The sequence below is a fragment of the Pinus tabuliformis genome, chromosome 1_2 (assembly GCF_031772625.1).
Source record: "Pinus tabuliformis cultivar Carrire ecotype Pingquan chromosome 1_2, CPIR1, whole genome shotgun sequence".
Classification (NCBI taxonomy): Eukaryota; Viridiplantae; Streptophyta; class Pinopsida; order Pinales; family Pinaceae; genus Pinus; species Pinus tabuliformis.
In genome coordinates, this window is record NC_142298.1 from 1136979919 (window position 1) to 1136991470 (window position 11552).

Genomic DNA, 11552 nt, shown 5'->3' on the forward strand with positions numbered 1-11552 from the left:
AAGTTTTTCACTTTCTTTATATTTGCATAGTTTAGAAGTTCAAAAGGATGTGCTTGCATGTTACCTTCTTGCGATGTGTGCAAACACCAAAATGTATCTGTAAAGTGTTTCGCATGTTCTTTTCTATTGTATTTTCCTACATGCATTTTCACTTTTTGAATGTTGCAGCATGTAGTCATGTATCTTTACTGTATGTTATTCTTGAATATCTTTCTTGTTTTTGATTCCCTTGCCCATATAGGTCATCCTATACATAAATGGTTTCACTGGAAGTTTCATTTCATGTGAGCCTGGCCTATTCTTGGTTAGTTTAGGATTAGGAGTAGTTTGTTTGTTTTCTTTCTTTTGTTTTGTTTTGATTTATTATCTGCCCTGCTCTTTTATTTCCTTTTCATTGTAGGATAGTTTTCGAATGAGATTGTGTTTGGTTTTGAAGCAAGCATGTTGAAGTTCAAGAGGAAATTGTGTTATTATCAATGCTTGGTTCTCTATATATTCCCTCACTTTGCATGGATCTTGAATCTTTTAGTCGATGATACCCTGATGGAAAATACATTCTTTCTCGGAGAAAATCGCAGTGGAATCATAATGGTTAAATCTATAACTAGTACCACCTACTCTATATCGGTTTTTTTTGTTCGGTTTTTCCTTGTCAAATAAGTCGAGCAGAGTAAGGAGGGGAGGAAACTTTAACAAATGAACTATATTTCAGAGGTGTGTAAATATCCTTCTCTGAAGAGACAACCTCCTCTGCTCTCAATAAGTTGGGATCCCTCTTCTGCCCCATCAAATAAATAAGTTCCTATGCACAGTTCTATGAACAAAATAGGAAAAATATAATAAAAGAAAAAAATAAGAGAAAGGCTTATTGTGCAGGGAGGTGAAGCAAGCAACTTTCTCGGGGTATTGTCCAGGCTCGCTGGCAGCGGAGCAATGTTTGTGTCCTTGAAGTGACTCCACCGGGGTATTGTCCAAGCTCGCTGGCAGTGGAGCAACACCAAATATAAAAACCAAGACTCTAACAATCCTTTTCCACTTGTATATCTATATACTCCCCATCCTCAATCAAAACAACTGAGTTTGACGTGTCTTTGTTTATGTGCCATTGATGAAGATAATGGAAGGGACTACAAGCTAAGTCAAGAAGCTAGATAATCAATGAACTGAATAATACTTCATGAAGAGTTAGACTTGTTTTACATGAGACAAGACCCATACAGAGAGTTGAAGTTATACTTGTGTGCTACCAAGTGTTGTAGCTGCTACAACTAACCTCCAAATTTTTTCCCATGCTTTAATTTTGGAGCCTCCCTTCTGTCCACAAGAGCTTATCATTCATTATCTTCAAGTATTTAGGTTGCATAAAGACAAATCATCTCGTGATGCCTTGTTTTTATTCCAATATAAACCTTTTCACTCACAAACCATCTTATGCCTTGACTTTGCAGCCTTGTCGGTCTTCCTTTAAGAAATTGTGCAATCTTGGAAGGAAAGCCAACATTGAGGAACTGAATTGCACAATCCTCAGAGACAGGCCAGCCTTGAGCTTAGAAATTGTGCAATCCTGAGGGGTAGGCCTGCCTTGGGCTTAGAAATTGTGCAGAAGCTCCCCCTGCCCTAAGAAACTACGCAATGCACTGAGCCAAGGAATTTCCAAGTTCCTTGACGTTGGGAATTGTGTAATCGTCCTTCGCAGTGTGAGAAGCCAGTTTTTTGGAAAAGCAAAAAGCAAAAAGAAACTCCTAAAAAATAGGGATTGGATAATATGTTTCCTAAAGACTGACATAACTTGTTATCTTTTATTGTTCGCCAAGTGTCGTTTTTTGCTTGATTTTAGGGGTCCACATCATAAACCCTAGTCAACCTAGATCTATATAATAGATGACCCTAGAGCTCATTTTCACATTCGATCTTAAAGCTGTAGCATTCCCAAGGATATCAAGGAGATTTCAGTGGAGTTTGCGATGCTTTTCCTGGTAAGTTTTTCTTTTGTCATCTTTCGTCACTTTCTCTGTCACTTTTTGTTGTTTTGCTTCTGTGAGTGTTGTTTTCTTGTTCATTTTCATAGTTGCTAGCATTTTATTTTATATTAGGTTGTAGAAGTTTTGGTTCTGTTTGTCGTTTTCTTTTTATAAGTGTTGCATCAACTTTATCTTTTTTGCCCACTGGTGATCATCATTTCGACGACTCCCTATGCATTCTTGTTTTTCCTTTTGCATGTTTGTATTCTACACTTGATTTTGCACTGATATATCTTTCCTTAGTCAGATATCCACTCTTAATTGCACTATCACTCAGATCTGCCACCTTTCCATCTCCTTTATGGGCAGATCCGCTCGTCACTGAGCTAGCAGTTGCCATGTTCAACTGGGCATTACGCAAGTCCAAGACTCAAGCCTCGTGCTTGGCCTCTAGGAATACAAAATCTGCAGTCCATAGATTTATCAACTTTTCATTGTGTAGTTCCAGGGCTCAATCCTGACCTCTTGGCCACTAAGACTGCGAAATGTGCAGTCTCTTCCTCAGTCTGCCCAGGCTGAGACTATGCATTACACAGGATCAAGACTCAAGCCTCCCCCTTGAATGCTAAGAATATATCATGCATATTTCATGAAGTCATCCTCTTCCCTTAGCCTAAGATTTGTACAATTTTCCCTCTGAGTCTTGTGGTTGTTTCCTTGATCTTAATTTATGAGTCAGTTTTCTTAAGCTAATTTATGTTTTCCATGAGTGCATTTCTCTCTTGCAAGTACTACAATTTTGAGGACTTATATTGATAAGTTACTGACAATATGGATGGCAAGATAACCGTCTCAAAGGACACCATAAAAAGCACCATCGGAGAGGAAGTTGAGAGTACTCTAGTGAACCTACCAGTTTACTCAGACACTTAGTTTTTCATAGAGAAATATTCAGACATAACATGGCATAAGGTGAATGAAGTTTTCTTAGCAAAGAAATTCAAAGCGGATATTAAGGGCCAACAGGTGTACATAAATGTCTAAAGGTCAATACTACACAATATTGCATGCAGGTATCTCGTCTTTCCATGTGCAAACATCATAAATTGGATATTGTCACGTATAGATAATAAGACTATGAATCTCAGTCGTGTGAGCATAGAAAAGCTTGCGTAGTTTTTGGCACATGATTATCACCTCATGTATCATCTACTAATGCCAGAGACATACATGGATTCACACTTTTACGTAGACACCAGATACCTGAGCACAAAGGATGTCGTAAAAGGTTGGGTGAAAGGGCCTTTAAAATTATACTAGACGCCCAACAATACTTACAAGACCAAATATCTCAGGAATTCCTATTACTACTTGATCACCTTATGTTTCCAAATCTACGGTCAAAGAAATATTGAGACTGTAACACCCTCCTCCCACATCTACCCAAGTAACCATGCCAACTAGGGTAAACATGATATGAGAGGCTACTATGACCATATTTGACCTCCTATGTGACCTTAAGGAAAAGGAATTGACTGAAACATCACACACAGTCATCCAACATCAGCTTCAGAATCCTCAGGAGACATTCCAACCACTCATATATCCTGTCCTTGGGTCCCACTAGTGTTCTGGATCTCTTAGGCCACATTCGCTCTCATTTTATGGACAAGGGAGCAACCAGAAATCCAAAGTTGCTCTCACAAGCAAGCCTACCAGTGACTAGAGACAAAAATTGCCAGTGACTCTGGGATTTAAGCCACATTTTCAAGCCCAGAGCTTAGGTCACTGCCCAGAATGGAGTGATAGCTTAGAATTTGTAAAATTATAGGGAAGAAATGAGACAAAAGCAATAAGATGAATAATACCATAACCAAACCCCTACTAGCCATGACATGCATTTCGTCAAACATATCATCAACATGTAACCTACAGGTGTAAACAACATAATTAAGTGTAGGAATCTCATACTTATCTGAGAATCACTATGAACTATTGTTCCCTCATGTCATTTGTTGCATTATCATCTATTAGGTCATAAACACATTATCCATTCATGTACAAGTAAAACATGTTGAGAGCCATTTATGATTTTTGTCATAAAACATACATATAACTAGAATACTAGGAATAGAAATACCATAAACATATCAACCATCAAAATCCACATATACATCAATACATTTACACATGAAAATAAAGGGAATGAATTTCTCATTAATTAATGCAATGAACCAACTAGAGACGGGACAGGACTACCACGTTCCACCCGACCATAGATTGGCTGAGCCAAGTCTCTCTTCAGCCAATCACCCCATTCCATATTCCAAGCATGAATGTGGGACTCATAGAACACACTAAAAACACCAACAAGCATGGATGCCACCAGAGTTCTCTGCCTACACTTTAAGGAATTTGAGTGCCTCCTAGCCTCTCAGGCTTTACCGCAATCCACAGTCTGATCCAAGGATCACTAGGCCCTACGCTAAGACATAATCTCCAGGCTTTACCGTGCATCCCATCCCGAGACCACTAGGCCCAACGAAGAGAAAATCTACCTCTTGGCTTTACCGTATATCCCTCCATTCACAAACAAGGATTCCTAGGCCCACCAAGGCACACAATCTGGCTTTACCACAACCCACAATCTAGTTCAAGGGTTATTAGGCGAGTGGATTGGTGATCCATAGTTTAGTTCAAGGACTACTAGACCACATGTTTGTCAATTCGGAGATCCACCCCACTCAGCATCAAATCCAATCCGACCATCCCACATTATCTGAACATGACAACCCATCTCATCAAATCTATCCATAAATGGCAAGGATAGGTTGAAAATACTATCACACCTGGAAAAACCCATGCCATGATAGAAGAGTACCACATACAATCCCGTGCATGCCAAATCTAGTAAGGAAAATACACACGGAAATCGATACCTGCAATGAATCTTGTTGTAGCTACTTGATCCTGCCTTTCCCTGCTTGATATTTTCTTCCTCTTGCCTTCTTTGCATTTCTTGCTCCAATGCCAAAGTGCTCCAAGAAAACTCTAAGTCTCCATGAGTAAGAAAGAAAGAGAGAGAATAATGAGAGAGCTCCAAAACTAAACTGATCAAGCCTTACCAACTGATCCTCAGAAGCCTTTTTATCAATGAGGCCTCTATTTTATTCATTTTCCATTATTTTCCTTCATTTTCCTCCTCACATGCAACCTGTGACCTTTCACCTTCCTTTTCTCCTAATTTCCATTATTTTTCATAAATAAATGTGCCAAAAATGCAATTTTACCTTTCCAAAGCCTTAGCCATTGCCCTTTGCCAATTTCGTTAGCCATAAACAACCAAATGAACACCCCCTAGGATGTCTTGCCCACCATTCAACTTGGAATACATGTCCCATCAACTGTGGTCTTATATATTTTTACATGGAATTTTCACCAGGGTTGTTACAGAACCTTCCCCCTTGGGGGAACACAAAAAATATTGCCCATAAAGCTTTATAACACAACTCATTGTAGTATTTACAATGATCACTGCTGAAACATGACAATCATACCGTTTACTAGAGCTTTATAACATAGCTCATTATGGTATTTACAATAATAACCACATATACACACATATACATTTTCTTCACCCAAAAAAAATCATACTATCTATGGAGGCTTATAAATCCACCTCGATACAATATTTACCATAAGACACACATATACACATTTGCACATTTTCTCAGCCAGCAAATAAAAGGATACGATGTCTGCATCGACAACAAGGGAATCTAGAGGCTCACGCCTCCACCCTCAAAGTAGTATCAAGATTCACCTCCTTCCCAGGAAGTCCAAAATCCACTGTTATGTCAAATCTGCATCCAATATCCAACGTTATAATCCCGTGCCACTTTGTCCTTTCAGTGAACATTTACTGACTCATTGTTCTAGGGTGCACTCCCAATGCGCATTTGATTCCATCTGGCAATGCTAATGACCAAAAAAAATCCATCTATTACCTTCCCTTCTCTACTACACAATCCCTCGGGAATCCGGTCACCCCTTCCGTGTAGTCACTCAACTTCCAAGTTCTGTTGGCATCCCCATCTCGGGTAGTCCATCCCTTGGAAAGGCTTCCTCACATCGGAATATACAAAACCCAAGGCATACATCTGCCTCAAAACCATCATATCAGTCATAGCATGCTCATGGAAATCAATGGAAACTATTGGGTACCAGTGTCCGACAACTATCCTGCTCCTGAAGTACTTTACTAGCATACTGCTGCCTGTTCCAATTTCTTTCACTGTTGCTGCTAATTCTTGCAGTCGATTTCAACCATCCAACTAAGCATTTATGTGCTTCCTGTACCATGCACATAACTTCCATTAGACTCAAAATAAATTCAAATTATACCTCATTAGTAGCTTGTCAATAAGGTACATTTTCAATCCTGTCTGCTTCCTGTCACAACTAGTCAAACTAGCATATTTGACCAAATCAACATTTATAAAAATATCACATAACATTAGCTCAAAACATAACCATCATAGATCAAAATCACAAATCACTTGTAACCATCATAAACCATAATCATAGATCACATGTAATCATCATAAACTAGAACCATAAATCACATGCATAATAAAACTGAAATACAATACCGATACTTGTCCTTCATCAATCATTACTTCTGCCTTTTTTTGTTTTGTACACACACCGGATCGATTGCCATACCCGACAACACTCAGTGCCTTCTCCTCAACTTTGTGCACACACACATAGTGTACATCCCACACATACAACCACACAGGGAATACCACACCATCCAATACATGCATCTACACCTGACATACAACACATACACCTACACCTATTGTACAACACAACATATTACATATACCTGCACCCGGTGTACAACACAACACAACACATATACGTACACAATGTACATCACAAGACATGCATCCGCACACAACATGTGACACCACAAATGCATACACATACACCCGATATACAACACAGCTCATACGTCTATACCTAATGTACAATGCCACACAATACATGTACCCACACAAAGTACAACACAACAAGTACACATGTCATGACACCACAACTACACAATACACCTGCATAGTACTGCATGCTTGCAACACAACATGTATGACATGCACTCAATCCCACATGTACACCAATACCATATGTACAACACATACACAATACCACATGTACAAAGCACCACTTGTACAACGTGTGCACAACATCACATGCACACGACACTGTTAACACCCAGGTTGTTCCCTATGACTCCCAAGGGAATACGGCCGGGGTAACCACTAACCAATATTTGGATCACAGTTTCTAGCCAAACTGTAATCAGAGAGGGCTCTCTCTTTATGATTTGTCTCTGTTATGATGATGTTTTAGGCTAGCTATTATGCTTAGGTTTTGGTTTATGTTTTTGGTTGAAGGATTTCTTTCAGGGCTTAAGATGTAGTGTTTAGAGAGTAATATATCATTGGGCAATGGAGTCTGGAGTTGTGAAATGTTTTGAAATGCAGGATTGGTGGTGTTCAAACTGCAGGGCCAATTGTGTATCTCAGACAAACAAATTTAAATTGAATGGTGAGGCATGTCAGCCAACAGAAAGCAATTAAGAATTTTCTATTAAGCTGGTGAGATGAAAGTGAAACACGTTGCACAGGAGCAAACTTGAATTCCTGAGACAAAGGTCACTGTGAAAGATGTATTCTGAAAGTGCAGCAATTAAGAATTACACTTATCAAGATTACAGCTGAAGAAAACATTCATTAACAACACAGATTGAACTCAGGGTATTCATTGAATAAATCCTGAAAGTTATTCTTTTTCCTTGTTGCTAAATATTCAAAGTTAGAAAACATATATGGATTTTAACAAATCGAAAATACATAACAGAGAGAGTTACAGAGACTTATTGTATGGTGCAATACACAGGAATCCAACAGTTTTCAACAGGCACCAGAACGCATTCAACACTTCAGAAATCCGAGAAATTCCATCACTTTCTTTATTAAACTTCTGAAAGGATTACAACATAAGAACTTCTTCAGGAGAAATCAACAACAACCCTTGCAAACTCATGCGAAGGGGACTTTATAGAAGTGTTTATACAAAATATCTCAGGCATTGAGTCATCTGAGAGAGAAAATATCTTCATTACTTCGTACAGAAAAGTAGAAAAGAAGTTATTACAGCTTTGAATGCAGCATAACTGCTCTTTAAGTCTGTCAGAGGATAATTTGACCTTTGGAGGTCATTGAGTCGGTTGAACCGCTTTGCTTTAATGCTGGAAAATGTGTCTTTACTTTTTTGCTGCGCTGTATCTTCTCGGCTCTGCCAGCTGTGGTTTCCTACTCTTGCTTTGTTGGCCAAAATTTTTTGCTGAGTTGGCTCAGCTTTAATCTTTAATGCATGCTGATTTTGTTAAATTGTGCTTTGCATAACAATTCATATTTAAAAAACAAAATTTGGTGAATGGCTCACTGTTTATAAAATTTTCTGTATTGTATTTTCCCACCAGTCTTGTGTAGGGAGTTGATGCCTGAGAATTGCATCCATAGTCTCCTCTGCTTCTGTATACTTGTAAAAATTGGGTGCCACATCAAACAGGTGATTGATCTCATTCATTATAAAAAATAGACTTTCTACCTTGTTGTAGATAGTCTGTCCTGTAGCTGGCCCTGTTTCTTCTGAGCTGCTGGGCTTCTCGTGGATTTCGTTTGTGGCAAATGCATTCACTCTCTTGGCATACTGCTCATGAATGAGCAGTCTCCCTGCGCTGTTCAGTAAGCTAGGGAGTCCTCTGTTTTGCAGCACCAGGAATTTATCCATGAATCTTTTTACCTCGGTCTGCATGTCCTGGGTTCTTCTCTCCAATGTCTGCACCAAATTTCTCAATGTGAGAACCCTTTTGATCAACTGAATGGCCTCAGTTCTATTGGGAATTCCCATGTTTGCCAGCTGAGTACTTGTTCTATTATTCAGCACATTGATCATCCTGGTGGCAACTTCAGGCATGTTGCCTAGAGCAGCCCTTGACTTGTGAATTTCAGCTTGTGCTTTTGGGATGAGCTCTAGCTGCTCATGGATTGTCTCTATATACTGCCATTGGTCAGTAATAGACTGGCCAATGTTGGCCCATAGCATTGCCTTAAGTCCAGCTATAACTTTATCTAATCTGAGCTCATTTTCTAGCTCTTTTATCCTGTCTTTGAGGGCTTTCACCTCCCTGCCCTTCTCTGCCACCGCTTGCTTGGATTTGTCATATTTGTCATTCACCTTGGCCAATTTATCCCTGGTCTCATTTAGCTCTGCCATTTGAGCTTCCAGGGCTTGAATCTCATTTTTTAGCTTTTGCATGTCCAAGCTAGGGGCCTGTTCTGTTGGTGGAGGTGCTGAAGTAGGTGGTGCAGCTTGATCAGTTTGTTGGGGGGGAGGAACAGTAGTTGGGGCAGCTTCCTCGAGGTTTATGATTCGAGGAGGAGCCTGAGAGGTATGCCCTTCTTCCCTTTGTTTTAAGGCTGCCTGTAGTGCTGTTTTTGCAGCCTTTGATTCTCCCAACTTTTCCTGAGTTTGGATTAGCTGCTTATACAGAGATATCAACAAGGTTGTGGCCTGTTGATCATGTCTTTGCTGGGCAACATCATCTGTTTGAGGGTGAATTGTGGCTGGGAGTTTGATCTTTCTCCTCAAGGCTGCCATGTCTGCATCCCTCAATTTTAATATCTCTTGTATGCCCTTGATATCTTTGGGATCATGCCCCATTTCTATGATGATGTCCTCCAAGGACCTTATTCTGTTGTCCTTTGCCTGGGATGATGCTCTCTCCAACTCTAGCTGAGAGGCTGTATTGTTAAGGCTATTTTGTAGCCTGTAGTTGTCCAACGTTTGGTCTGCCAAGGAAGCATAGACCATCTCACCCGTTTGCTTGTGCAGTTCTATCTTATCCATTGGGTGGATATCCTTGGCAAGGACTTCCAGGTTAGTCCTCAAGTAGTCAGAGGCAGATTGGGGCTGCACTGCTGTTGGCATAAAATGACTCATGATCATTTTGCCTTCCTGCACATCATATGCAGACATGAGTCTTTGTTGATTGGTGGGAGCCATGTTCAACAGATGGTTATATAGCTGTATCTTGATGGGCTCATTTCTCCTCTTAATGTCGATGAACTGCTGCTTAATGCTGGGTCCACCTTCCCTTTGCTGATTTGAGGAACTCACTTCTCCTCCCATTGCTCTATCCTGCTCCTGTTGAAAGGAACTTGCTGATGCTTCCCTGCTGGGTGGGATCATACCAAAAGACTGTCCTATTGGCATTTCTTCCTCTGAGAAGGGATTAATTCTCTGTCTTTTCTCCCCATGAGATGCTGATGTTGTAATGGGAGTCTCTCTGTCCCTTTTCCTGCTTGTATCCTCCTTTTGTGGAGTTTGGAGGATTGATGCCTCAGCTGAAGTTTCTTGCCTTGGAGGCACAGTTTGTTCAGTGGATTTAGGGGCTTCCACTGTTTGCTCTTGCTGGACAGGCTGTTCCTGCCTTTGTTCTTCCCGTTGTTGCTGTTCTTCTTGCTGCTGCCCTTCTCCCTGCTGCTCCATTTCTTCTTGTTGCTGCACTAGTGTTTCCATTTGTTCCTCGGTCATAGGAGGTGGTTGTTCCACCTGCTTTTCTTTGCCTTTGCTGGTTGTCTGTGGAGTATTCATGGCAGCTTGTTGATGTGTTGTTGAAGCTGCTCCAAGTTGTCTTTTGTATGAGAGGGGGACCTGTCCACAAGTTTCTAAGTCAGTTTCCTTTTGAATATTTCGGGCCTCTCTTTCTAGCAGCTCTTCACTAGTGATTTCCTCTTCTAGGGTGCCCTCTTCCCAGCTTAATGCATTGGCATACTGCTCAATCTCAGGCTGCCTCACATGTGAATAGGTACCCAATTTGTATCTTATCCTCCTGAGGGAAACAAAATGATTGGGGTCATAGGGTATCCACTCAAAGCTAGTTTGCAGTTTGAGGGCCTCTAGGACACTGTTTGCCTCTTTCCATCCCTCCTCTTTTCTGTTATATAGGAAAGGGCCCAACTGGCTCCTTACCTTCAACTGTGCCTTCTTGTTCTTACTTTGGAAGTGGAGGTAGTCGGCATTCCCAAATTGCCTGAAGTATTCAAGGGCAAAAAGCCTCATGGGGACATACCTTGGCAGCTTAAAAGGCTTCAACTCACAGCCATATACTCTAATGACTGTGTGGTCTTGGTAAAGGTACCAATTACCAATGTTGTAGGTTTTGTTCAGATGGAGAATTCTCCTCATGTCATCAGTTAATCTTGGAGGAGGAACGCCATACAATAATGTCATAGCTGGATGTATGAATAAGTCTATGAACTCACAGTATGTGTATGGTGACACAGAGGTGCAATGAAAAACAGAGGTCCAAAACACAACTGACCTTGGATTCCCCTGGGCATTAACTTGTTTCAGGGGAATGAAGAAGCTGCCTGGTTGATTAAACAAGAATAGATGGTAAATGAATGAAGTATATCTGAACAATCTTTCCCTTTGCAGATTCATCAGCTGGTCATG